Source organism: Odocoileus virginianus, chromosome 8 (assembly GCF_023699985.2).
Source record: "Odocoileus virginianus isolate 20LAN1187 ecotype Illinois chromosome 8, Ovbor_1.2, whole genome shotgun sequence".
Classification (NCBI taxonomy): Eukaryota; Metazoa; Chordata; class Mammalia; order Artiodactyla; family Cervidae; genus Odocoileus; species Odocoileus virginianus.
This window is the reverse complement of record NC_069681.1, coordinates 41,895,684-41,921,543: the sequence shown is the minus strand read 5'-3', so window position 1 is coordinate 41,921,543 and position 25,860 is coordinate 41,895,684. Positions and strand designations below refer to the sequence as shown.

General features: G+C 37.5%; 1 protein-coding gene and 1 pseudogene across 1 annotated transcript in view; one reads left to right on the top strand and one right to left on the bottom strand.

Moving 5' to 3' along the window:
* The window catches only part of GPC5 (glypican 5), a 1,486,194-nt gene that overhangs the window by 857,199 nt on the left and 603,135 nt on the right, over nucleotides 1–25,860 (top strand). The window lies entirely within an intron of this gene.
* LOC110123162 (ladinin-1 pseudogene) lies at nucleotides 13,785–15,086 on the bottom strand (annotated as a pseudogene).

The window sequence follows — 25,860 nt, the reverse complement described above, 5'->3', positions numbered from 1 at the left end:
GAACCAGAGAACAAATTGCCAACATCTGTTATTGACTATGCCAAAACCTTTGACATTGTGAATCACAACAAACTGGAAAATTCTGAAAGATGGGAATACCAGACCACCTGACCTGCCTCCTGAGAAATATATATGCAGGTCAAGAAGCAACAGTTTGAACTAGACATGGAACAGACTGGTTCCAACTGGGAAAGGAGTATGTCAAGGCTGTATATTGTCACTCTGCTTATTTAACTTATATGCAGAGTACATCATAAGAAACGCTGGGCTGGAGGAAGCACAAGCTGGAATCAAGATTGCCGGGAGAAATATCAATAACCTCAGATATGCAGACATCACACTTATGGAAGAAAGCAAAGAAGAACTAAAGAGCCTCTTGATGAAAGTGAAAGAGGAGAGTGAAAAACTTGGCTTAAAACTCAACATTCAGAAAACCAAGATCCTGGGATCCAATTCCATCATTTTATGGCAAATAGATGGGGAAATAATGAAAACAGTGACGGACTTTATTTTTTTGGGCTCCAAAATCACTGCATGTGGTGACTGCAGCCATGAAATTAAGACACTTGCTCCTTAGAAGTAAAGCTATGACCAACCTAGACAGCATATTAAAAAGCAGAGACATTACTTTGCCAACAAAGGTCCATCTAGTCAAAGCTATGGTTTTCTAGTAGTCATGTATGGATGTGAGAGTTGGACTGTAAAGAAAGCTGAGCACTGAAGAATTGATGCTTTTGAACTGTGGTGTTGGAGAAGACTCTTGAGAGTCCCTTGGACTGCAAGGAGATCCACTCACTTCATCCTAAAGGAAATCAATCCTGAATATTCATTGGAAGGACTTATGCTGAAGCTGAAATTCTAATACCTTGCCCACCTTGTGCAAAGAACTGACTCATTTGAAAAGACCCTGATGTTAGGATAGATTGAAAGTGGGAGGAAAAGGGGATGACAGAAGATGAGATGGTTGGATGACATCACTGACTCAATGGTCATGAGTTGAGTAAGCTCTGGGAGTTGGTGATGGACAGGGTAGCCTGGTGGGTTGCAGTCCATGCGGTCACAAAGAGTCAGACATGATTGAGCAAGTGAACTGACAACCTTCAAGTGATCAGCTATTTCAGAGAACAAATATACTAATAACAAGAAAAATAATAAAAATGAAATGATGTTAGGAAAAAAAGTAATATATATAAAATCAACTTTTAAATATTACTATGTACTATTATAAACTAATTTTCATAAGATGAAACCAAGCTAAAAAGATAGGTCTCTGAAAGAGGTAAAACATAGAGTTGATCCCAACATTTGATAGACTATTTTGCTTCAAGGTCTTTGCCAATGAATAGCTGGGCAACCTTCATAGAAACCAAAACTAAGAGAATAAAATTTTAAATAGGATCCTAGAGACTGAAAAGAAAGTTTTAGCCTTCTTTTTGGTTTGAAAGGACACAAATTGGGTACTGATTGATGATTGGTGTACTGTTATGCCCTGGAAGTTATAATCTAGATTATTCAGACAGATCTGCTGTTGTAAAGACTTAATTTTCACCTTAACTTAAGGACAGATTTGAGGAAGGTCAATTGGCCAAAACTGACGGTGGCAGACACACTCTCAGGTGATTCCCTGGTGCTTATGTCTTTGTGTAGTCCTCTGCTTTTTAAGGTAGATAGCACTTGTAACTTGCTTCAAACCAACAGAAAATGGTGAATGAGATAGAATGTCACCCCTGTGATTATGCTGTGTTACCCAAGAACCCGTCTTGACAGCAGACCCTCTCCAGAGAGTCTCCTCCCTGGCTTCATGAAAAAGGTAACCACAGTGACTTAAAATGTCAGTGATCTTTAAGAGTTGAGTGCAGTGTTTAGATTCACCCACACTCAGACTCAGTTGCACACCTCAGTTTCCCCTCATACATCAAATCATAACCCCAAGTTCTTTGGTTGCTGTTGGTTTCCCCAATTTCTCTTCTGGTTTGTTTTTTTGGAGGAGAATACCTTCACACATAAATTACCTAATTTTATTGTAAATTTTTTTTGGTGGTTCTTTGGGTTTGCTATTGAGCATGTGCATGCACACACATAGATAAACTGCACCCAAATGTACAGAAGACCACATACACGTGACCGTACAAGACCACAAATTAATGTCAAATTTTAAAGGATAGAACATATGAATAGAATAAGTAAGGTAGAAAGTGGTAACAAAAACTAAGTGGGAAAAATATTTCTTTGGAAGTTAACCTATATACTTCTAATTATCCTGTAGGTTTACTGAGAATTCAAAGAAAATTAGACAGTAAAATATGTAAAAATGACAATAAAACATGTTATAAAAACTTGTGGGACACAACTGTAGCTGTGCTGAGAGGAAAATAGCTTTATTTATTTTTTTTTTTATTTTTTTTTATTAGTTGGAGGCTAATTACTTTACATCATTACAGTAGTTTTTGTTATACATTGAAATGAATTAGCCATGGATTTACATGTATTCCCCATCCCAGTCCCCCCTCCCACCTCCCTCTCCACCTGATCCCTCTGGGTCTTCCCAGTGCACCAGGCCCTAGCACTTGCCTCATGTACCCATCCTGGGCTGGTTATCTGTTTCACCCTAGATAATATACATGTTTCAATGCTGTTCTCTTGAAACATCCCACCCTCGCCTTCTCCCAGAGTCCACAAGTCTGTTCTATACAACTGAGTCTCTTTTTCTGTTTTGCATATAGGGTTATAATTACCATATTTCTAAAGTCCATATATATGTGTTAGTATACTGTAATGGTCTTTATCTTTCTGGCTTACTTCGCTCTGTATAATGGGCTCCAGTTTCATCCATCTCATTAGAACTGATTCAAATGAATTCTTTTTAATGGCTGAGTAATATTCCATGGTGTATATGTACCACAGCTTCCTCATCCATTCGTCTGCTGATGGGCATCTGGGTTGCTTCCATGTCCTGGCTATTATAAACAGTGCTGCGATGAACATTGGGGTGCAGGTGTCTCTTTCAGATCTGGTTTCCTTGGTGTGTATGCCCAGAAGTGGGATTGCTGGGTCAAAGCTAAAAGCTGGTTTTTTGAAAAAATAAACAAAATTGACAAACCATTAGCAAGACTCATTAAGAAACAAAGGGAGAAGAACCAAATTAACAAAATTAGAAACGAAAATGGAGAGATAACAACAGACAACACTGAAATACAAAAGATTATAAGAGACTACTACCAGCAGCTCTATGCCAATAAAATGGACAACTTGGAAGAAATGGACAAGTTCTTAGAGAAGTATAACTTTCCAAAACTGAACCAGGAAGAAATAGAAGATCTTAACAAACCCATCACAAGCAAGGAAATCGAAACTGTAATCAGAAATCTTCCAGCAAACAAAAGCCCAGGACCAGATGGCTTCACAGCTGAATTCTACCAAAAATTTAGAGAAGAGCTAACACCTATCTTACTCAAACTCTTCAAGAAAATTGCAGAAGAAGGTAAACTTCCAAACTCATTCTATGAGGCCACCATCACCCTAATTCCAAAACCAGACAAAGATGCCACAAAAAAAGAAAACTACAGGCCAATATCACTGATGAACATAGATGCAAAAATCCTTAACAAAATTCTAGCAAACAGAATCCAACAACATATTAAAAAAATCATTCATCATGACCAAGTGGGCTTTATCCCAGGAATGCAAGGATTCTTTAATATCCGCAAGTCAATCAATGTAATACACCACATTAACAAATTGAAAGATAAAAACCATATGATTATCTCAATAGATGCAGAAAAAGCCTTTGGCAAAATTCAACATCCATTTATGATTAAAACTCTCCAGAAAGCAGGAATAGAAGGAACATACCTCAACATAATAAAAGCTATATATGACAAACCCACAGCAAGCATCACCCTCAATGGTGAAAAATTGAAAGCATTTCCCCTGAAATCAGGAACAAGACAAGGGTGCCCACTCTCACCACTACTGGAAAATAGCTTTAAATGCTTATACTAATGAAGAAGAAAGATTAAGAATCTATGTATCTAGAAGAAACTTTAAAACACCTGAAAAGTAAGTAAAATAATACAAAAAGTAAAACTCAAGCAGAAATTTATAAAATGGAAGTGTATTCAACTGAAAGGAAAAAAAAAAAACTTGCTTTGTGGAAAGAATAAAACTGAGGCTCTGATGAGAACTAATGAGAAATTCAGAAGGTACAATTTACTAGTATTATCAACAAAAGAGGGGGTAGTATTGTAAATTTTATGCTATTTGCCCACAAGAGAACCTTTAAGTCCCCTTTTTACTAATAAATATGAATACTTGGAAATGTACAGATGTCTAGAAAAATTCAACATAGTGAACTTAGAATGTGCTGTGTGCTGTGCTTAGTCACTCAGTTCTGTCCAACTCTTGGTGACACCATGGACTATAGCCCACCAGGCTCCCTGTCCATGGGTCTCTCCCAGGTAAGAATACTGGAATAGGTTGCCATGCTCTCCTCCAGGGGATCTTCCCAACCCAGGGATCAAGCCCAGGTCTGCCGCATTGCAGGTGGATTCTTCACCATCTGAGCCACCCTGGAATACTGGAGTGGGTAGCCTCTCCCTTCTCCAGGGGAACTTCCTGACCCAGGAATAGAATTGGGTTCTCCTGCATTGCAGGCAAGTTCTTTACAAGCTGAGCTACCCAGTAGTATATTTGAATAGTCTATATTCTGTTATTGAAATGGAAACTTTAACTTAAAAAATCTTCCTACATAGACTACAGAAAAAACAACTTCAATAATTGTCTCTATGAGGAAGTCTTCCAAGCTTGGAAGAAATAACAGCAAAGGCAAATTCTTCAAGGAGATAGATCAAAAAGAGGAAAAATTTTAACTTAATCAGACCAGTGTAAAGTTAATACTATAAATTAACATCTAACATAAATGGTTAAATTTTGGTTAAACAAATGGTTAATTTCCTACTGAAATCGGGAGCAAACCAACAGAGCCTACCATGTCTTCCTTGATCTAGTGTTGGCTGCAAAGTTATGGGGCCTTTCCAGGTGGCTCAGTGATAACGAATCCACCTGCCAATACAGGAGATGCAGGTTTGATCCTTCGGTTGGGAAGATCCGCTGGAGGTGGAAATGGCAACCTACTCCAATATTTTTGTCTGGAAAATTCCATGGGCAGAGGAGACTAGCAGGCTCAGTCCAGGGAGTTGCAAAGAGTCAGATGTGACTGAGCACACACACACACAGTCATGGATCATTTCAAAATTTGCTCACTTCTCTGTTTGAATGTAATTCTTCAATTTTAAAAGTTAAAAATAAGATTCAAGTCACTTTCAGCCTTATATTTTCTTTGTCTATTAATATTTCTGTCCATAAGACTGAATTAGTAGGCAGATTATATGGGTGAGGTAAAAAACCAAATGCTTGGGACCTTCCTCTCTTATTTTGGATACCACATTTGAATCTCTTTAATGCTTATTAGTAACTGGTGCTGTACAGGCTAGTGAAGGATAACTTTCCCCAAAGGAGTTGGGGACTACCATGCATGAAATGCATTTGTGAAATATGTCTGCAATCTTGGCTAGTATAAAGTATATATTGAATACTTTTAACATCACTGTATGAATACTTGAAACATGTGAAAATAGAACATATTGCTTTTAGAAAAGTTCTATCTAACCAATGCATGACATTAGTGTTATCTGCTACATATAATAAATGTTGCAGCCATAGCTAGTTTGCCATTCATTTCATTTAAGGCCATTGACGAGGTCTCACATTATCAAGCTAGAGCAATTTGTCTGGATTCTACTGATAATCTACTCTGAGAGAAAATGGTCTCTGATATGGGTGACGTGGAAAACAAAGGAATGTTCTAATTGAATTGATGTTGCCTCAGTTAATATTTTAAGACAGTTCTATCACTGATTAATTTATGGGAAGAAGTTTTTAGGTTTATTCTATTTTGTGGGTATTTGAATGGTAATAGAATTTCTGTTTTCAGAAAATGATTTCTCTTTGGCAGTGAACCAGTCTGTTATCCGTTTCTTACTTGTAATTCCTCAAAAAGTGTATAAATTTCAATGCCTGTATACTTTTTATAACTCCTTTAATAGAGAGCCAACATTTTCACATTATCCAGATCTATTTGTTTCTCGGTGGTTACTGAGTAGTTACCTATTTCCTGTTCACTTCTTAATTTTACTTTAGTTTCAAAACATTTCCATATGTTCTGATAACACACTTGTGTACTTACAAACCAGGGTCAAAAAGATACTCAATGTTGGAGACATTAATTAGGGTTATTTTGAAACAAATATGCCCTAATTGAATTTGTTCCACTTAAGGCTGTATTTTAATAGCTGAGTATTTTGCTAGTAGATGTTAACATTACACTTACCCCAACTTATGTATGTGGGAACAACTCATACTTTGTACACTGCTTTTAGATAAATAGCAAAAATAAGTCGAAGCTAAGGACTGTTTTAAGTTCTTCTTGGTTAGGGGAACAAAAATAATAAATACTAGGAAATTTTACTTGATATACATGTTTATTCAATCATTCTTATTCAAATGCTTTCAGAAATAGACATGTTCATGAGTATCCATATAAATAAGACTTTAGATTTTCACATCTCTTTTCAATCTAGTTATTAGCCCTCCTAATATTACTATAAAAAGTTGCAGCTTATCAAAAGATAGCACTACAGAAGAATGCAGGAAATTCCTTATGTGGAAACCATAGGTTTTCATATTGCTATAAACAGTTACAACAAATTGGTCATCTAGAATTAAGGAACCAGTATCTCATTAAACTTAATCATATTTCTGAGAATCTATAATTTGTATACAACAAAACTTGTCAAATTTCCCATTTTAATCTTACAAGTGTTTTTTGAAAGTACTGCAGAAATATCAGCGATCATAAGCAGAGGTAAATCCTATACATGCACCACCTGTCAGGTTATGTATTTACCTGTATTCTCTCACAGCACACAACTTCTGATGCCTCTCAACTTCTGTTTTCAATTTCAAGAAAGTTTTTCTTCAAGACTAGTAGATTGCAGTGTCTTCTGTTTGTTCAAATGATCCAAATTATCTTTGGGTTTGAGAAATATACAAGCCGTGCTCTCTGTTGAGTAGTCTAGGCCTGAAACAATCTCAGAAATAAACTAGATGCTATGGACTGCATGATGAGAAGCAGTGTTCTTGTCCAGTTACCATTCTGCTGGATATAACTGGAAACTATTTTATTACTGCCTATTTGAAAGGTATACTTACTAAACCACTCTGCGGAGAAATCTTAACACTGAACCTTACATTCCATGAACATGGTATATCTTTCCTTTTGTTTCAGCCTTCTGACATTTTTTTTTTTTTTTTTTGCAGTTTTTTTTCCCCCCAGCTTTCAATTTATAGCATTTTAATGCCTTTTTTGTTTTGGTAAGTTTGCTGTTTAAAATGGCTCCCAACTGTAGTGCTAAAGTACTGCCTACTTGTGCAAGAAGGCTCTTATGCAGAGCTTAAGTTACGGTGCTGTTGGCTATGAGTTCAATGTTAATGAATCAATATATTAAATAAAATATTTATAAACAAACACATACACAACAAAGTTATGTATTAATCATATGATGAAAATGTGAACGGAGGTTCACAGGATTGTGCATTTCTTCTATATGCAGTGGTCCAATATCGGTCAGTTTTGTGTTTTCTGTGATTTAATAGAACACAACTGCCCTGAATTAAAGAATTCAGCTGTAAGCTAATACATATGAAGAATTTAATGTTCATTCATTAGTGTTGAACATACTTATGAGGAACTCTACCAGCTGTGACCATCGGGAATCCAGCAGAAGTGTAGCACTGGCCACACATTAATTTTTTTTCAAATGTTGTCTGACAAACACTAAAAGGCCTTAATTTTACTACATGATGATATATTTATGTCTTCACAGAACAATAACATGAAAAATAATTTCACTTGTCTGAAAATGGACCCATTTTTTAGTTAATAAAAATAACCAATCCTTAAGAATTAGTGCATGAAGATCTAGGCAATGATAGTGTTATGCCCAGGGTAGTCTTTATAAAATTGGGTTACTCATTACAACAGAAATTGTTGTGTATACTCCAATTTGTCTATTTTAAGAAAACATAATATAAACTTATCTACAATTTTGTAAACTATTTTTTATGGCTGTGATAAGTTATTTTTTTGTCAAATAGCCTCATGAGAACATAATGCTCTAGTAAAACAAGCTCATAAATTCTGTATCCAGTCATAACTTACTCTAAATATGACCATATAGTCATTAAACATTTGTTAAGCTTTAGTTCCATTTCAGAATTAAAAATAACTTTATGTTCACTGAGAAGAACACTGAATAATAACTTCATTTTCTTTGGCTGAGCTGGAAAATGTGCATAAGATTCTCTTGTCAACTTTAAGAAATAAATCACACTTGTGAAATAGTTTTATTTTCTTAAAGACAATTCAGAAGTTTTTTACATGTTATATGTATGTATAGTAAATGATTACCCTCATTTTGAGGCATATAGTTACAATGAATTGCTGTCTACTCTGAGCGCTATTGAAAATAAAATCATAAACTGCTCTCCTGCATTCAGATAATCTGGTTTACTTGGTTTTTCTGAAAGCTAGGTTATGTTTGTTTCATTGAGCTGCATATTAGCTTTAACTAGGGTCACTATTTTGTGACTTCAACCTGTCTCTTTTTATCAATGTGTATATACTTTGCATGCTTTTTAAAAATCAGGGAATTTTGCTTGCTATTAAAAATATGTTAAAGCTCTGGTTTACATCAGACCTAGAATTAATAACATTGCCCCGAGAATATGATCCACAATTTTAACAAGGCTTTTGAAGCTTTTTATACCTAAAATGATTCTCAGTATTTTGGACTCTTACCTTCCAGTTTCCCATTTTCTGCAATCTTTCTTGTCACAATGAGTGTTGCTCTTTACTTTATTTCACAACTGTATCTTTATCTTCACAGTGTTTCTTCTATTTTATATCCATGTCTAGTATACCCTAATATCAGACAAGATAATACTACTTAATATCTTTTCCTTCAAGAGAATAAATTTCCTTTTCTGTGTGCTTTTGTGGCATTCAATATTTTGCCCATCACAGCACTTATTTCATTCCATTACGCTTGACAATTTATTTTTCTGCCCCATTAAACTGGTAGTTTTGTGAGATCAAACACCATTTTTAGTTTTTTTTCTTTTTTAACCTGGCACAGTGCCTGATACATTATATTCAATATCCTTCATTTTTTGTTAAGAATAGTGAAAAATACTCTGAAATGTGGATATTGGGTGTCATGTTGCATAGTTGAGAACCAGAACTAAAGTCAGAGGGAAAGAAAAAAAGTGGACATATCCTAAATATCAAGTTTTACTCAGTTCACTTAGCCTAGGGCTAGCCTAGGGCTAGTTTTACTCAGCTTTTTTCTTTAACATATACAATTGCCTTGTGATTTATTTTGAAGATAATGTGTTGGGTAGGCCAAAATGTTTGTTCAGGATCCTGAACAAACATTTTGGCCTACCTGATACTAAAGTGTAAGATTCTCTTACTTTGTGTATTCGTGATGGAGTAAAGTTGTGTACATACCATCCTATGCTATTATTAAGAGTCCTGAGTGAGAATGTATCTAGTTACAAGTTATCTCTGGAAGTAGGATGGGAGGTGTGAGGATAATTGAATGTGCAATTACTATTATGTGGGGCTTGTTTATATTTCTTTTAAACATTTTAGTTAGAAAATCACTAGAAGTATATACATAAATTTCAAATGATAAGAGGCAAAGAAGGCAGTTTCAGTATAAACTTGATTAATATAAGTGGGAAAAGTCAGGTAATTGGAAAGGCAGCAAAAAATATATATATATTGTTCATAGAAGCACAAGATTAAGGAATAAGATCAAATATTATTATATATAAACTAATGTAATTGGATTTAGTTAATATATTAAAATATAAGGAATCCTAACCTGAATTAAATAACAGGTTAGCTCTGTGATATTCTTAATAGATCATGCTAGTATAAAAGGCACAAAAAGGTTGAAGACAGAGAGATATTTATAAGTGAAATGCTACAGAAATGGGAATGTGAATGTCTGCAGTACTGCCTTTAAGCCAACCTTTAGTGGGGGGAAAATGGCATTTTGTACTAACAATGGATGCAATCTTTAAAGAAGATGTAGTTGCCAGGAAATTTAATGAACCAAGAAATGTGAAAACTGAATATGAATAACAAATTTAGAAATAAAAGGAGACTGTAAACCAGAATCATAGTGAAAAATGTATATTTGTCAGATATTAAGAGTCAGTGAAAATGTACAAATGATAAAAATGACTGCAGTAAAATAACCATCATGCTTCAATATGTAATTTAGAGAGGCTAGAAAATATTAAAAAAGCATAGAATTAACATGAAAGCAGTAACACTTGGTAAATATTATAGATGCAGTCTATACTTTATTTAGAAACAATATTTAAACAGTATATTATAAAGGTGTTGAAGATATTATAAAACTTTATAATACAGCAGTAGAGAAAGCTAAATATTGGATTGTATGAAGATAAAAACACATAACAAAATCATTAAACAAAATCCCATAGCAAGAATATCATACACTGCATAAACAAATGATTAATAGCGACATATTTAAATAGCATCTAAGTTGAAAAAAAGGAAAAGGGATGCTCACAAACTCATATGTATATATGGCCTATTTGCTTATGTACTTGAGATTCCTAGGTATTTTAATGTAAAATAATCAAATTTAGAAGCCAGTTTTTCATCTCTGAAGTTAGCAAGAGTTGAAGATTGACTTTAACAAAATCTTTTCAGGTTGTTGGTGTATAGAGCTGTGCTATGTAAAAATAATATAAAATGTTAACGCCTTTTAAAAGGAAATTGGGTAGTAATGAACCCACTTCTAAAATTCTAGTGCAGATGTACACGAATAGTCTTTATAATATTAATAATTTAGTAAAAATGATTAAATTGAACTGCAAACATTCCTAATGTTAAAATATTAGGGTTCAATTATGGTACATTAACAATATTATAAGTATGTAGCTATTTTTAATGTAATGGATTTCAATACATAGAATGGTGTGTTTATCTTCAGTAAAAATGCAAAATAGTCTGAACACAGAACATTTTTTGTACAGAGAAAAACTTGTGTGTTGTAAATGCACAAGTATATTACTTAGAGAATGGAAAAGTACATGGAATGCTCTGCACCAGTTGAAGTAAGTATCTGTGTCCACTGGAATTTCACAATACTTTGATGTTTAATCTTGTAAACCTTTAAAAATTGGAGAATTAAGTCTTAATTTTTAAAGGCACAATCACCTTCTCTGAACACAGATTAATGTTTTATGTATTTTATAATATACAGAGAAGTATTAAAAGATGTGCATAAAAGCTAAAAAAAACAATTCTTCAAATGGGGAATATACTTCAGCACATATAGTTAAACTTTAATAAAGCCCAAGATTTGAAAGAGGTATAGATACTTCTATTGGCAATAGAGGTCACTCTCACAGCTCCTTGCAGGTCTCTCCTTGTACCTGAAAAGCAGCTTTGACAATATACAAATGACAGGGTATGGCTTTGTTCTAATAAAACTTTATTTACAAAAACAAGTGTCGAACTAGCTTTGACTCATGAGTAATAGTTTGCTAATCTCTCCTTTAACTGTTTTGTTAATTATTATAGCTTTAGAATATGTCTTAAAACCAGGAGTTGTTTGGTTCAATTTGATTCTTTTTAAAAATTGTTTGGGTTATTTGAGTCCTCTGTTTAGTCATATACATTTCAGTACAAGCATGTCTATACTAAGAATTGAGCTGAAGTTACACAAATCTAAAGGTCACTTTGGTTAGAACTAATCTGTCTATGCCAAAGCCTTTGACTGTCTGGATCACAATAAAATGTGGAAAATTCTGAAAGAGTTGGGAATACCAGACCACCTGACCTGCCTCTTGAGAAACCTATATGCAGGTCAGGAAGCAACAGTTAAAACTGGACATGGAACAACAGACTGGTTCTAAATAGGAAGAAGAGTATGTCAAGGCTGTATATTGTCACTCTGCTTATTTAACTTATATGCAGAGTACATCATGAGAAACACTGGGCTGGAAGAAGCACAAGCTGGAATCAAGATTGCCGGGAGAAATATCAATAACCTCAGATATGCCGATGACACCACCCTTATGGCAGAAAGTGAAGAAGAACTAAAAAGCCTCTTGATGAAAGTGAAAGAGGAGAGTGAAAAAGTTGGCTTAAAGCTCAACATTCAGAAAACTAAGATCATGGCATCTGGTCCCATCACTTCATGGCAAATAGATGGGGGAAACAGTGGAAACAGTAAGAGACTTTATTTTTCTGGGCTCCAAAATCACTGCAGATGGTGATTGAAGCCATGAAATTAAAAGATGCTTACTCCTTGGAAGGAAAGTTTTGACCAACCTAGATAGCACATTTAAAACCAGAAACATTACTTTGCCAACAAAGGTCCGTCTAGTCAAGGCTATGGTTTTTCCAGTGGTCATGTATGGATGTGAGAGCTGGACTTTGAAGAAAGCTGAGTGCCAAAGAATAGATGCTTTTGAACTGTGGTGTTGGAGAAGACTCTTGAGAGTCCCTTGGACTGCAAGGAGATCCAACCAGTCCATCCTAAAGGAGATGAGTCCTGGGTGTTCATTGGAAGGACTGATGCTGAAGCTGAAACGCCAGTACTTTAGCCACCTGATGTGAAGAGCTGACTCATTGGAAAAGACCCTGATGCTGGTAGGGATTTGGGGCAGGAGGAGAAGGGGGTGACAGAGGATGAGATGGCTGGATGGCATCACTGACTGGATGGGCATGAGTTTGAGTAAACTCTGGGAGTTGGTGATGGACAGGGAGGCCTGGCGTGGTGCAGTTCATGGGGTCGCAAACAGTCGGACATGACTGAGTGACTGAGCTGAGCTGAACCATCTGTTAATTACAGTTAAAATAAATTTTGGTAGATTCTTTCTTATAAGCAAGTACATATTCTGCAAATATTCTTAATTCTTTATTCCAATCTAAGTGATTTTTATTTTTCTTGTTGCATTTGGTAGAATTTTCAACATGGTATTGGATAGGAGTGGTGAGAGTTGACATTTTTGGCTGTTAATCCATAGGAGGAATGCCTTCAGTCTTTACCATTGGATGTGATTTTGCTATATTTTGTAAATGTCCCTTAATAGTTTAAGAAAGTCCTTCTATTTCTTTTTGCTGATAGGTTATCATGAATGAGTCTTGAATATTATGTGTTATTTTTCTCATCTATTGATATAAAAAATATGCTTTTCTCCTGTTAATATGGTATATTATCCTGATTTTCAAATGTTGAACAATATTTGGTTCTCAGCATATATCCCATTTGACTGTTATACATTATTATTCTTGTATGTTGCTAGATTTGACTTGCTAATATTTTGGTGAAGATTTTTACTCCTTTTTCTGTGAAGTATATTGGTGTGAAACTTTGTATGATTTTATGGTAGTCTCATAAAATGGGAGCATTCCCTCTTCTAATTTCTAGAAGAGACAGTCTAGAATTATTTCTTCCTTAAACATTTGGTAAAATGCACAAGTGAAATCAGCAAAATGATGTAGGCATGAAGTTAGAGTTCTTTGTATAACTTTTCTTTTTTCTTTCTTTTTTTTTTTATTATGACTTAAAGTTTTCAGTAGCATTGCTTATCTGTTTCAATTCTAAGTCTTGTCAGTTCGTTTCCTTTAAGAAATTGGTCAGTTTGGGAAGGAGCTCGGCAGGCGTCTGGTTGAGCCGCGACTTCACCACCTTTGAGAGCTGCAAGTTTTCCTTGGCCGGAGGCTGGGCCCTCTCGGCTCTGGCCCACCAGCTCTTTCTCGAAGAGGTGACGCCTGCTGGCGACATCCACGTGAGCCACGAGGAACTCAGTGTGGGACGGGCTTGCACACTTGACGGACTCTGATCTCTGTATGGCCAAGTGGTATCGCTCCCGCTTCGGGCCTAATTTGACCGAGCTGACAGGGAGCCTCACGCTGGCGCTGCGGGTTAAGGCCGATTCTGAGCTGTCTCTCCGGGGGCTCATCCGGAAGGAGGTGGTGCGGGGGCTGGAGCGCTGCAGGGCGCTGCTGAAGGTGGGAGAGGCGGCGAGGGGACCTCGGCCTCAGCATCCGTGCTGGGGGCCCTCACCTGCAGAGTGACGGGTGGGAGGCCGCCAGCCTGGGGCAGAGGCCCCGCCGAGGACTCGGGCTCCTTCTCAGGCCCTGCACCCTGCTGCCCCCCGGGGCGCTCTGCTGAGGCTGGGTGCACCCGAGCCTGGAGCCGCGCTGGGGCCATGGCCCTGCCTGGGGCCGGCTGAGTCTCGGGGGCCCGGGTCGTCTTGAAGACGGTGGCTTTCTCAGACACCATTCTCTTCTCTGAGACGCTGGCTTTGTCTGGAACCACCGTCTTTCCTGAGACAGCGCTCTGCTCCAGCACAGCGATCTTCTGGGACACGAAGCATTTACTGGGGCTGGGGGTCTTAGGATCCAGCTCGCTTGTAGCTCAAGTGTCTTCGCAACAGACGGCTTCTCGGAGCCCTTAGGCGCCCTGCCCTCCAGGCCACCCTCCTCCGCGGAGCCGCGCTCTGGGCTCAGTCTCCAGCCGGACGGCGACTGCACCTGCTCCTCGGGCGCTGGGGGCCGCTGCCTGGCCTCCGGCGGCTCTGCCTCCTCTCCTGCCGCCTCCTCAGGACGTCCCAGACATCCTCCTCATCTCTGGGGTCTGTGGCCGGGGCCCCTCTGCTTCCTCCACGCTCAGCAGTCTCTCGGGGGCCGGCGGGTCCTTGTCCATGGTGAAACTCAGGTTCTGGTGTTGCCGCCGGAGTTCTCTCTCCTGTTCCAACTCGTCCTCCAGGGTCCATTGCCGGGCCAGGCTGGACAGAGCGGCCAGATCTTCCTGCTGACAGACCTGCCGCCGGACCGCCGCAAGTCCCGCCGGACGTATCCGTGGCCGTTTTAAAAGCCTGGCCTGGGCTGCTGGCAGGCGTTCGGCCATCCTGTATTTACTGAGCTCCACCTACCTGCCGGACACTTTGGTTTATGAGAGACTGGCTTTGTGCTCAAGTAGTTGACAGCTTAGTGGAGGAAACCGACCGTAAACAAGTTTACAAGCAAACACGGTTATCTAAGATGGTAGTGAGTGCTTTAAAGAAAATCAAGCAGAACAAAGTGATGGAACAAAGCGAGGGGTGAATGTTATGAAGAGCTGCTGAAGAGTATTAGGAGCAGAAGGAAAGCAACCGCAAAGGCCTTATGGGAACAGACTGAGCTGGATTAAGAAGGCAGCGAAGGGCCGCTGTGAGTGGAGCGAAAAGCGGATGAGACCAGGAACTTAAACTGGCCAAATTTTGTAGGCTCTGTGAGCCAAGATAAGAATTTTGACTTTTATTTTATAACTTTCGATTACCCTTGACCCCTCATCAGAAAGATGTACCTCTTCAGTTGCTCTTGGGCAACTGAATGCTTGAAACCCAAATTAATAGCCAGAAAAACAGAGACACCCTCATTGTACAGATGTACAGGTGTGAAAAATTAAGTCCCAGAGCGGTGAGGGCACCTGGGCTTTTAAGAACCCTAACTGTCCCTTCCTAAAACCCTTCAGATAGTTCATTTGCTTTAATGGTGGTCCTCTAAATTTAGGGGCATCAGTATCACCTGGGAACATGTTAAAAATGTGTATTCCCCCAAAACTAAAAACACTATAAGTATAAAATAGGTATTTTCTTCTGATCTTCTATTGTAATGGAAAGTGCATAGAATTTGGAGTTTAAGAATAGAAATTTGGTAAACCGCTTAACTGTGTTTTAATCTTATCTTTAAAATACTGTTGATAATAATTGTAGTGAAAAGTGTTCCAATTTTTTGGTCTTAGAATCTCTTGAGACTTTTTAAAACTTTTTGAGACTATTGAAGAGGGTTGGTTTGTATAGCTTATATCTATCATTATGCCATTTTATATGTCAAAAGAATTTTCCAAAATTATTTATTTAAAATAATTGGAGGCGGGAGGGGGGATCGGGATGGGGAACACATGTAAATCCATGGCTGATTCATGTCAGTGTATGCCAAAAACCACTACAATATTGTAAAGTAATTAGTCTCCAACTAATAAAAATAAATGGAAAAAAAAATACCCAGCTACAAAAAAATAAATAATTGATTACATGTTAACATAAAAAAAAGAAATTGGTCAGTTTCATCTCAGTCAAATTTATGGGCATAGAATAATTCTTCATATTCTGTTTTTCTTTAATTTCTGCATGGTGAGTAGTGATATCCTCTCATTTGTCAATATCCAAAACTGTCTTCCACTGCTCATTTGGGACTCCCCTGGTGGCTCAGACAGGAAAGAACCTGCCTGCAATGCAGGAGGCCTGGGTTTGATCCCTGGGTCAGGAAGTTCCCCTGGAGAAGAAAATGGCTACCCCACTCCAGTATATTGGCCTAGAGATTCCCATAGACAGAGAAGCCAGTCTACGGGGGTTGCAAAGGGTTGGACAAGACTGAGTGACTAAGCATACATGCTCTTCCTTTTACTGTTTGTCAAAATGGCTGGGAGTTTATCAATGTCAATTACCAGCTGACTGATTTTGAAGAATCTTATTTCAATTATTTGTTTCCATTTTTGTTTTCCATCTTATTAAGTTTTCCTCTTTATTATTCCCTTCTTTCTGCTTGGTATAGGCACAGTTTGCCCTTTTCGAGTTTCTCAATTTGAACTTAAATTATTGATTTTTCTTTTATAACATAAACTTTTAAGGTTAAAGTCCCACTGAGCTGTTTAGCTGTAAATAGCAGATTTTTATGTTACAGTTTTAACAGTTTTTTGCTATTATTATTTTCTCCCATTTCTATTGAGATATGATTGATCTGTAATATTGTATAAGGTTAAGGTGTAGTATGATTTTATATATGTATACATTATAAAATGCTGACCGCAGAAATATTAGCTAATGTATCTATTACCTCATCACAGTTCAAAAGCATCAATTCTTCAGCACTGAGTTTTCTTTATAGTCCAACTCTCACATCCATACATGACTACTGGAGAAACCATAGCTTGACTAGACGGACCTTTGTTGGCAAAGTAATGTCTCTCCTTTTTAATATGCTGTCTAGGTTGGTCATAGCTTTCCAAGGAGCAAGCGTCTTTTAATTTCACGGCTGCAGTCACTATCTGCAGTGATTTTGGAGGCCCCCAAAATAAAATCAGCCACTGTTTCCATTGTTTCCCCATCTATTTGCCATGAAGTGAGGGGACTGGATGCCATTATCTTTGTTTTCTGAATGTTGAGCTTTAAGCCAACTTTTTCACTCTCCTTTCACTTTCATCAGGAGGCTCTTCTGTTAGTGATTTTATTCATTTATTTATTTTGGATTTACACGCCAAAGTAGAAACTACTGAATCATTCAGTAGTTCTGTTTTTAATTTTTTGGGAAACCTCCACACTCTTCTCCACAGTGTTTGTACTAATTTCTGCCAACAGTTTACTGTTGCTTTTTCTCCATATATGTGCCAACATTTATTATCTCTTTTTAATACGATCATTTTAACAGATATGGAGAGATACCTCATTGTGCATTTGATTTGCATTTCTCTGGTTAGTGATATTGAGTACCTTTTGAAGTACTTGTTAGCCATTTGAATATCTTTGGTAAAATATCTACTCAACTTCTGTGCCCATTTTTTAAATTGGTTTTTTTATTGCTAGACTGCTGTTGAGTTCTGTGAGTTCCTTGTATATTGTGGATATCAACCCTTTGTCAGATACATGATTCGTAAATATTTTCTCCCATTCCATAGGTTACCTTTTCATTTTGTTAATCATTTCTTTTGCCATAGAGAAGCTTTTTAGTTTGATATATTCCCAACAGTATCCATTTTAATTCAGTAGACAATGTTTTTTCAATTTCTCTTAAAGCTTCATCTTTGATTTCTGAATTAGATATGTTATAATTTTTGAATAATTTGTGATTTTTCATATTTCAGTTTTTTCAGTTAGTACTTTTATACTCAGAAACCAAACTTCGTATGTCTTCAGTTTTCTATTAAAAATAAGATTTGTTTTGCCAAGGAGATGATCTATCTTAAATGTTTCATGTGCCCTTGAAAAGAATGTGTACTCAGCTAACTGAGGATGGAGTGTTCCCGAAATGTCACTTGGGTCCACTTAATTGATTGTGTTGTTCAACTTTTCTACATCCCTGTTGATTTTCTGTCTACCTGTTCTATGAATTAGCATTGACCACTCAAGTATAATTGTGAGTTTGTTTCTCTTTCTATTAGTTTTTTTCTGCCACATTTTTGCAGCTGTAGTGTTAGGTACAGAGTTTCTTTGTCTCCTTGGTGACCTAACCCTTGTAACAATTGTAATTATCCATCCATCTTTGGTCATTTACCTTCTTTATATGCTGTTAATATAGCAATTCTACTTTACTTGGATTTTTGTTAGCATTGGTGTTTCTTTTCCCACCTTTTAAATTTTAACCTGTCTATACCATTATACTTCAAGTGGGTATTTTATGGACATATTTCAAGTGAATGTTGGAGTCATATATTTAGATCTTTTGCTTTGTTTGATTGGTATCATTTGTTATGATTTTACCTTTATCATAAGTATTATATTTAGAATAAGGTCTAGCTTTTTATTAGTAGTATTTTCATTCTTTTGCTATTTTCTTTTTCCCTCTGTACTGTTGGAATTTTTCTTAAATTTTATTGTATTGACTACTTAGAATTATACCTTTTTATAGTTTTATTTAGTGTTTTATAGAGATTATAATAAGCTTTATATACTCAGAATTGATTATAACTCTTCAAGTGCAAGCAAGAGATCTTATCATATACTTTACCTAAATTTCCTCTATGAATTAGTGTTCAAATGTTTTATATCTAGCTTTGGTGAAAACTACATCAGTATTATAACTTTGCTTTCACCAGTGTTGCATATTTAAATTTAAAAAACAAAAAGTCTATTTTATTTATCAACATTTCCTCTTTTCTTTTCCTCTTTCTTCCTTCCTGACATTGCATATGTCCCTCTATTATTTCCCTTCCACTGAAGAACTTACATCAGCATTTCTTTTAAAGCAGAGCTATATTGACAAATTCCCTTAGTTTTATTCCTGCTGAAATAATCTTTACTTTGGCTTCATCTCTGAAGAGTGTTTGTGCTAGATACAAGATTCTGGGTCTGTCATTTTAGCACTTTAAAAATGCTGTTCCACTGCCTTCTGACATTTTTGTTTTTTCATGAGAAATGTACAGTCATTTAATTCCCTTTTTTAAAATGTAATACATCATCTCTTTTAAATGTAACATATCATTTACTTCTGGCTTCCTTAAAAAGTCTTTATTTTTGGTCTTCAGTGGTTTGATTTAATGTGTCTGATCATGTTTATCTCTGCTGCTGCTGCTGCTAAGTCGCTTCAGTCGTGTCCGACTCTGTGCGGCCCCCACAGACGGCAGCCCACCAGGCTCCCCCCGTCCCTGGGATTCTCCAGGCAAGAACACTGGAGTGGGTTGCCATTTCCTTCTCCAATGCATGAAAGTGAAAAGTGAAAGTGAAGTCGCTCAGTTGTGTCTGAGTCTTAGTGACCCCATGGACCGCAGCCTACCAGGCTCCTCCGTCCATGGGATTTTCCAGGCAAGAGTACTGGAGTGGGGTGCCATTGCCTTCTCTGATGTTTGTTTACCTAATTCAGGTTTACTTAGTTGTTTAGGTCTTTTAATTTATGTATTTCATCAACATTGGGAAGGTTTCTGCCATGACTTCTTCAAATACATTTTGTGTTCTAATTTTTCTCTTTGCTCTCTTAGTCTTTTATGCCACAAATCTTAGACCTTTTTCCTCTGAGCCTCTACACTGTTTTTTCTTCATTTTTGGTGATTTCTGCTAGTCTATCTTCATGTACATTTTTCCTTTGTCATCTCAATTCTAATTTTAAGGCATTCAAGGAAAATTTTCATGTCATGGATTGGATTGGCTAAAAAGTTTGTTCACAGTTTTCATAACATCTGTAAAAAAACCCAAATGAACTTTTTGGCCAACTCTTCATTCGTAATTTACTTTTTAACTTTAGTTCATTGCTGTCACCTCTGTTTCCATTTATTGCAATAGTTTGTCCTTTCTTCATAGATCATGGTTGTAGTAATTGTTTAAAGGTATATATCTTATTTGTAGCATTTGTGCCATTTCCACATTGATATCTGTTTGTCTTTTCCTGGTAATTTTTTAGATTTTCTGTTCCTTGTTAATAATTAGATTATATAGTGGGCCAGTCTCATTATATTCTTGTCTGCCCCCACATATATTCCACTATGGAATATATGTCTGTATATATGGAATATATGGAATAAGTCTGTAACTTAGACCCACTCTCTACTTGTTCTGAACATCTTTGCTCTGAATTTCGTTGGATTCATGTACATGCAATTTGAGAGTGGACTGACACTCAATATACAAATGTAAAAGATCCCTTTCATCTGCTTTCTCCTCTCCATGGTCCTTTATCCTCTTCCCTGGTTTCCCAGTGTGTTCATCTTTAAAAGTTGGGAGTTAGGCCTCTGCACTGCATTGCACAATTTCCTGCAAAGAGACCCAACGTGGGCAAAATGATGAGAGAAAAAATCCTACAGAGCTGATCCAGCCACAGTCAGCCTGCTGCATCAGGGGTGTGGTATCACTACTGGAGCTCACTTGGAGGGTGGGGAAACTCAACCCCCCACCTGCACACGTGGGTCTCAACTATGGCAGGGAAGAGGGGATGTGGGCCACTGGATTGCTGGTGCTGCAAGATGGGCCAAATCAAAAGACTCTTTGAAGAACTGCTGCTCCCGTTCCCTTTTGGTATCAGCCAAGGAAGGGGGCGAGGTGGGGAGGGAGTTGCTGCTTCATTGCTGTCCCTCACCTGGGGCAGAGCAGGGAAATTCCAAGAAGGTCTATCCTGCAGGGGTTGCCTCCTGATTCTCTAACTAGAAAGAGGAGTTTTCTCCAGGAGCTTTTTCTAACTGTATAGAGATCTAGGATTTGAGCTTACTTAGAATCCCAGTTGTAGGTTTTTTCCAAGGTTTCTACTAAAGAATATAAAAATTATTCTAAATAAAATATTGGATTGGCCAAAAAGTTAGTTCAGGTTTTTCCATAACATCTTAAAAATAACCCAGACAAACTTTTTGGCCAATCTAATATATATTCGTTAATACTGGAGTCCTTCTACATTTGAAATTTATGTGTATACTAGGTGGCTCAGACAGTAAAGAATCTACCTGCAATGCAGGAGACCCAGGTTTGATCCCTGAGTCAGGAAGATCCCCTAGAGAAGGGAATGGCTACCCACTCCAGTATTCTTGCCTGGAGAGTCCCATGGACAGGGAGGGAAGCCTGGTGGGCTACAGTCATGGGGTCACAAAGTGTCGGACACAACTGAGCGACTCATGTTTACTTATACTAGGTAATAAGGCTATTGTATTTTCTCAAGTCATACAGTAAATTGCCGAGTGCCATTCATTAAATAATCTATTTCTTCTCTGAATTGAAATACTTCTATTGCTACATGTCTGACTTCCTTTCTTTATTCTCTTGTAATTTTCTATTTGTCAACTGTGTTCCCATGTCAAACTGTCTTAATTAGAGTAGCTTTATTTGTTTACACCTCTGTTTCTAGATGCCAGTTCCTCTTAGATTTAGATTTAAATTCTTACAGGGAAGAATTCATCTTTTTAGTCCTAGCTTATCATATTTCTGACACATAGCTATTACCACTAAATTATTGTCTAATTTTATTGACTTGAAACTTTATCGCTCTAAAACTTCTGCTGTTCCATTTGGCTAAATACTTCAAAATATATTCAAGATCATAAATATTTATGGCATATCTGCTATATATAAAAACTGTATTAATGACTATAGAGAATGCAAAAAATTATTTTGTTTTAAAGAACTCCCAAGCTAGTGTGGTAAGAATAAGTTCATGTAAATAAGAGTAGGTAAGTGTGATGTAAGATACTATGGAAAGTAACTTATAAGAAACATAGCATATGTCAGAGGGAGAAATAGTAATATAGTTGTTTCTCTTGGTCTTTGGAAAAAAAAGTTTATATAAGGCATAGATATTTCGTGTTTCCATCTTGACTGACTAGTTACATAAGTGAATATAAAGTTATATAGATAATTTCTGTGAAAAATTCCCTTGCCAGAAAGCCTGACTCCATACAGAACTTTGAGTCTTTGCATCTTGTGAGACACAGGAGTTGGCCAAGTTAGAGTAGAATTTTGTAGTTTGTTTCTTCTGGGTTTTTTTTTTTTTTCTCTCTCTCAAAGAGCCCTTATTTGGATCATTGATTTTTAGTACTTTTTTTTTGTTATCTGCATTTCTCCTAAGTCTTCTACCCAAACCTATCTTCACTCAAGTAACTTATAGTTACATCCCCTGAATGTTTCTGTTTGCCACCTGCAGACCTTTGTGCTTTTCTGTTCTCATGTCAGACCTGCTTGGTAATTGTGTTTCAGGTCAGGGTGTGGTGGGGAAGGAGGAAGCTCTTTGTCCACAGCCATGTGTTCCAATAACAGGAAGAGAGACCATGAAGAGAAAGTGATAAAACCATTTGACTACAGTTACAGAAGTCTTTTGATATTTTAAATACTTGATGAGGTTAATGGATATTCCCATAATATTTCTAAAAAATGTGGACATTTGTCAAGTACTCCTCATGAGACACTAACCAGTGATATAAACTGTACATCATAGGAAGATGTGAAATATCTTTGGTATGATGCACTGATTTTCTTAATGAGCAAACCTCGCATGAAAATTTTGAACTCAGTTCTTTCGTTTAAATATTCTGAGAAAATTACAAAACTAAACTCCTTTAAAAAAATATACATAATATATATTTTCTGAAATGTTAACATTTGTGTAGCTAACATTCCTGGACCTGTATTATGCATACTTGTAATTCATGGTCTTGTGTTTTTTATTTGATTTAAGAAAGAGTTGGCTTATGGGTCATTTGTACCTATTACTGCTGCATGTTCAAATGTAACACCTTCAAAAGTATTTATATTTGCTGTGGTCTCCCCAGGGAACTTGGGAGCTGATCTGTCATTTGATGTGCACTGTAGTTTCCAGGGCACCCATAGAAATAATGTAGAACCCAATTCCCTGGAGCCCCAGGACTGTGAGACAAATGCTGGACCCAGCCCTGCTTTATCTGTGAACAATACTGAAGCACCTTTCTGTACAGTGAAATGCCAGGGTGATTGCGTCTACCGTGCTTCCCCAAAAATGACATTTTGGAGAGAAATAAAACATGTTTTGTGGGCATGTTTGGCTTCACATTTAAACCAAGTTTAGAATGAGAGCAACCTGTCACTTTGAGCAAAAATATTTCCCCAGGGATCATGATAGATGGGCAATCTGTGTCTAACTTTATTCTTTCATGACTCGCACCTTACTTGGTACCTCCCTCGAAACATGTGTTTTCCATAAATCACAGACAGCAGTCTTAAGTAGTGATATACATTGTTGTTTATAAAGTTAGCTGTTAAAACCATATTTATTAGAAAGAAAGAAATTGCTGACAAAGATAGAATGCCATAGGAATACAATGTAACAGGTCATAAATAAAATGAAAAGAGCATTCTAAGTCATCCTGCTCTCAAAGCATTTACAAGTTTGGTAAGAAGGTAGGCACCCCTGCAGTAGGAAATGGCAACCAGCTCCAGTATTCTTGCCTGGAAAATTCCATGGCAAACTAGTATAGCTGCTATGGAGAACAGTGTGGAGATTTCTTAAACTGGAAATAGAACTGCCATATGACCCAGCAATCCCACTTCTGGGCATGCACACCAAGGAAACCAGATCTGAAAGAGACACGTGCACCCCAGTGTTCATCACAGCACTGTTTATAATAGCCAGGACATGGAAGCAACCTAGATGTCCATCAGCAGACGAATGGATAAGGAAGCTGTGGTATATATACACCATGGAATATTACTCAGCCATTAAAAAGAATTCATTTGAATCAGTTCTAATGAGATGGATGAAACTGGAGCCCATTATACAGAGTGAAGTAAGCCAGAAAGATAAAGACCAATACAGTATACTAATGCATATATATGGAATTTAGAAAGATGGTAGTGATAACCCTATATGCAAAACAGAAAAAGAGACTCATATATAGAACAGACTTTTGGACTCTGTGGGAGAAGGGGAGGGTGGGATGTTTCGAGAGAACAGTATCAAAACATGTATATTATCTAGGGTGAAACAGATCACCAGCCCAGGCTGGATGCATGAGACAAGTGCTCCGGGCTGGTGCATTGGGAAGACCCAGAGGAATTGGGTGGAGAGGGAGGTGGGAGGGGGGATCGGGATGGGGAATACATGTAAATCCGTGGCTGATTCATGTCAATGTATGACAAAAACCACTACAATATTGTAAAGTAATTAGCCTCCAACTAATAAAAATAAATGAAAAAAAAATTCCATGGACAGTGGAGCCTGCCAGACTACAGTCCATGGGATTGCAAAGAGTTGGACAATATCAAGTGACTGAGCACAAGGCATAATGATGTTCCCTGAATGATGGGAATCTGGGGTTGGGGATGTGAAGGTTCAGGAGAGGAGAGCAGAGAGGCAGAAGGTAGAGCTCTAGAGAGAAATGGCAAGATTGAGTCAGTTCAGCGGGTCTTAGCATATGTGACTAGGTCAGTAGATGAATAAAGACCATGAAAAACAGTTTCTTCTTCAAGTAGACACATACAGTCTGGGTAATGTTTCTTTGGTAGTAAAATGATGACTGTAAAATAAACTAAAAATTAATATGAAAGACAAGATTATGCATAGATAAATTGTCAAATCAGCAACACTACGTGTTATAATGGTAAGATGGGAGAATGATCAGTCAGCTGATTGTACAGGCGTTCTCAGGTATTGTTTGACCAACCTGCCTCCCCTCCATTCTGAGTGCCAAATCTGTTCACTGTTCAGCCAGTAGAAGCCTGGGGACAGGGCACTTGAATCCTGGTTCCCTAAATACACCTGACACATTAATGAGGTTTTGAAACTGGTCAGGCTTCACATTAGAATAAATTATTTTCTATGTAATATGCAATGAGAATAGTTGATCCCAATACACTTCTCCCCAAGATTTTTACCAAAGCATGAGAAGCCAAGGAAGAAAGGAAATAAGATGGAAAGGGAGAAGGGGGCAGTTACATTAGCATAGAGTACAAAGACTGAAGGCCAGCCTGCTCTTCATTGAAGCTACCTTGCAAACACTGCCTGTGACCTAATCATCTGTAAAAATGTCCTTGTTGACTTATAGAATTGGCCTGCCTGTTTGAAATACAGTGAAAAGATGGTGACTCTTATTCCTCCCAGCCAGAGTATCCTACCCACTTGTCAGAGGACCAGACTGGGACACAAGAAGCCAGTCCCCCTGCACAGCCCAGGATTGCCAGGGGAATGGCATTGGGAAGAGCAAACCGTCTGCCATGTCACATGCTGTGACAGGGCCATCAGCCTAAGCCTGAGACCTGTGTGGTCAGTGATCAAAGCCAAGGGCAGATGCTAATGTTGTCTAACTCCCTCCTTGTGGAAGATGAGAAAAGTAATGAAATCCAACACCATGGGGCTTAAAAGAATATATTGCAGAGCAGACTGGAGGAAGTGGAATCTGTGTGACTCAGAAAACACACTTCTATACATGGTTTCCTACAGAGCCCATAGAACACTTGAGAAGGCAATTTGACATCCTTGATAGG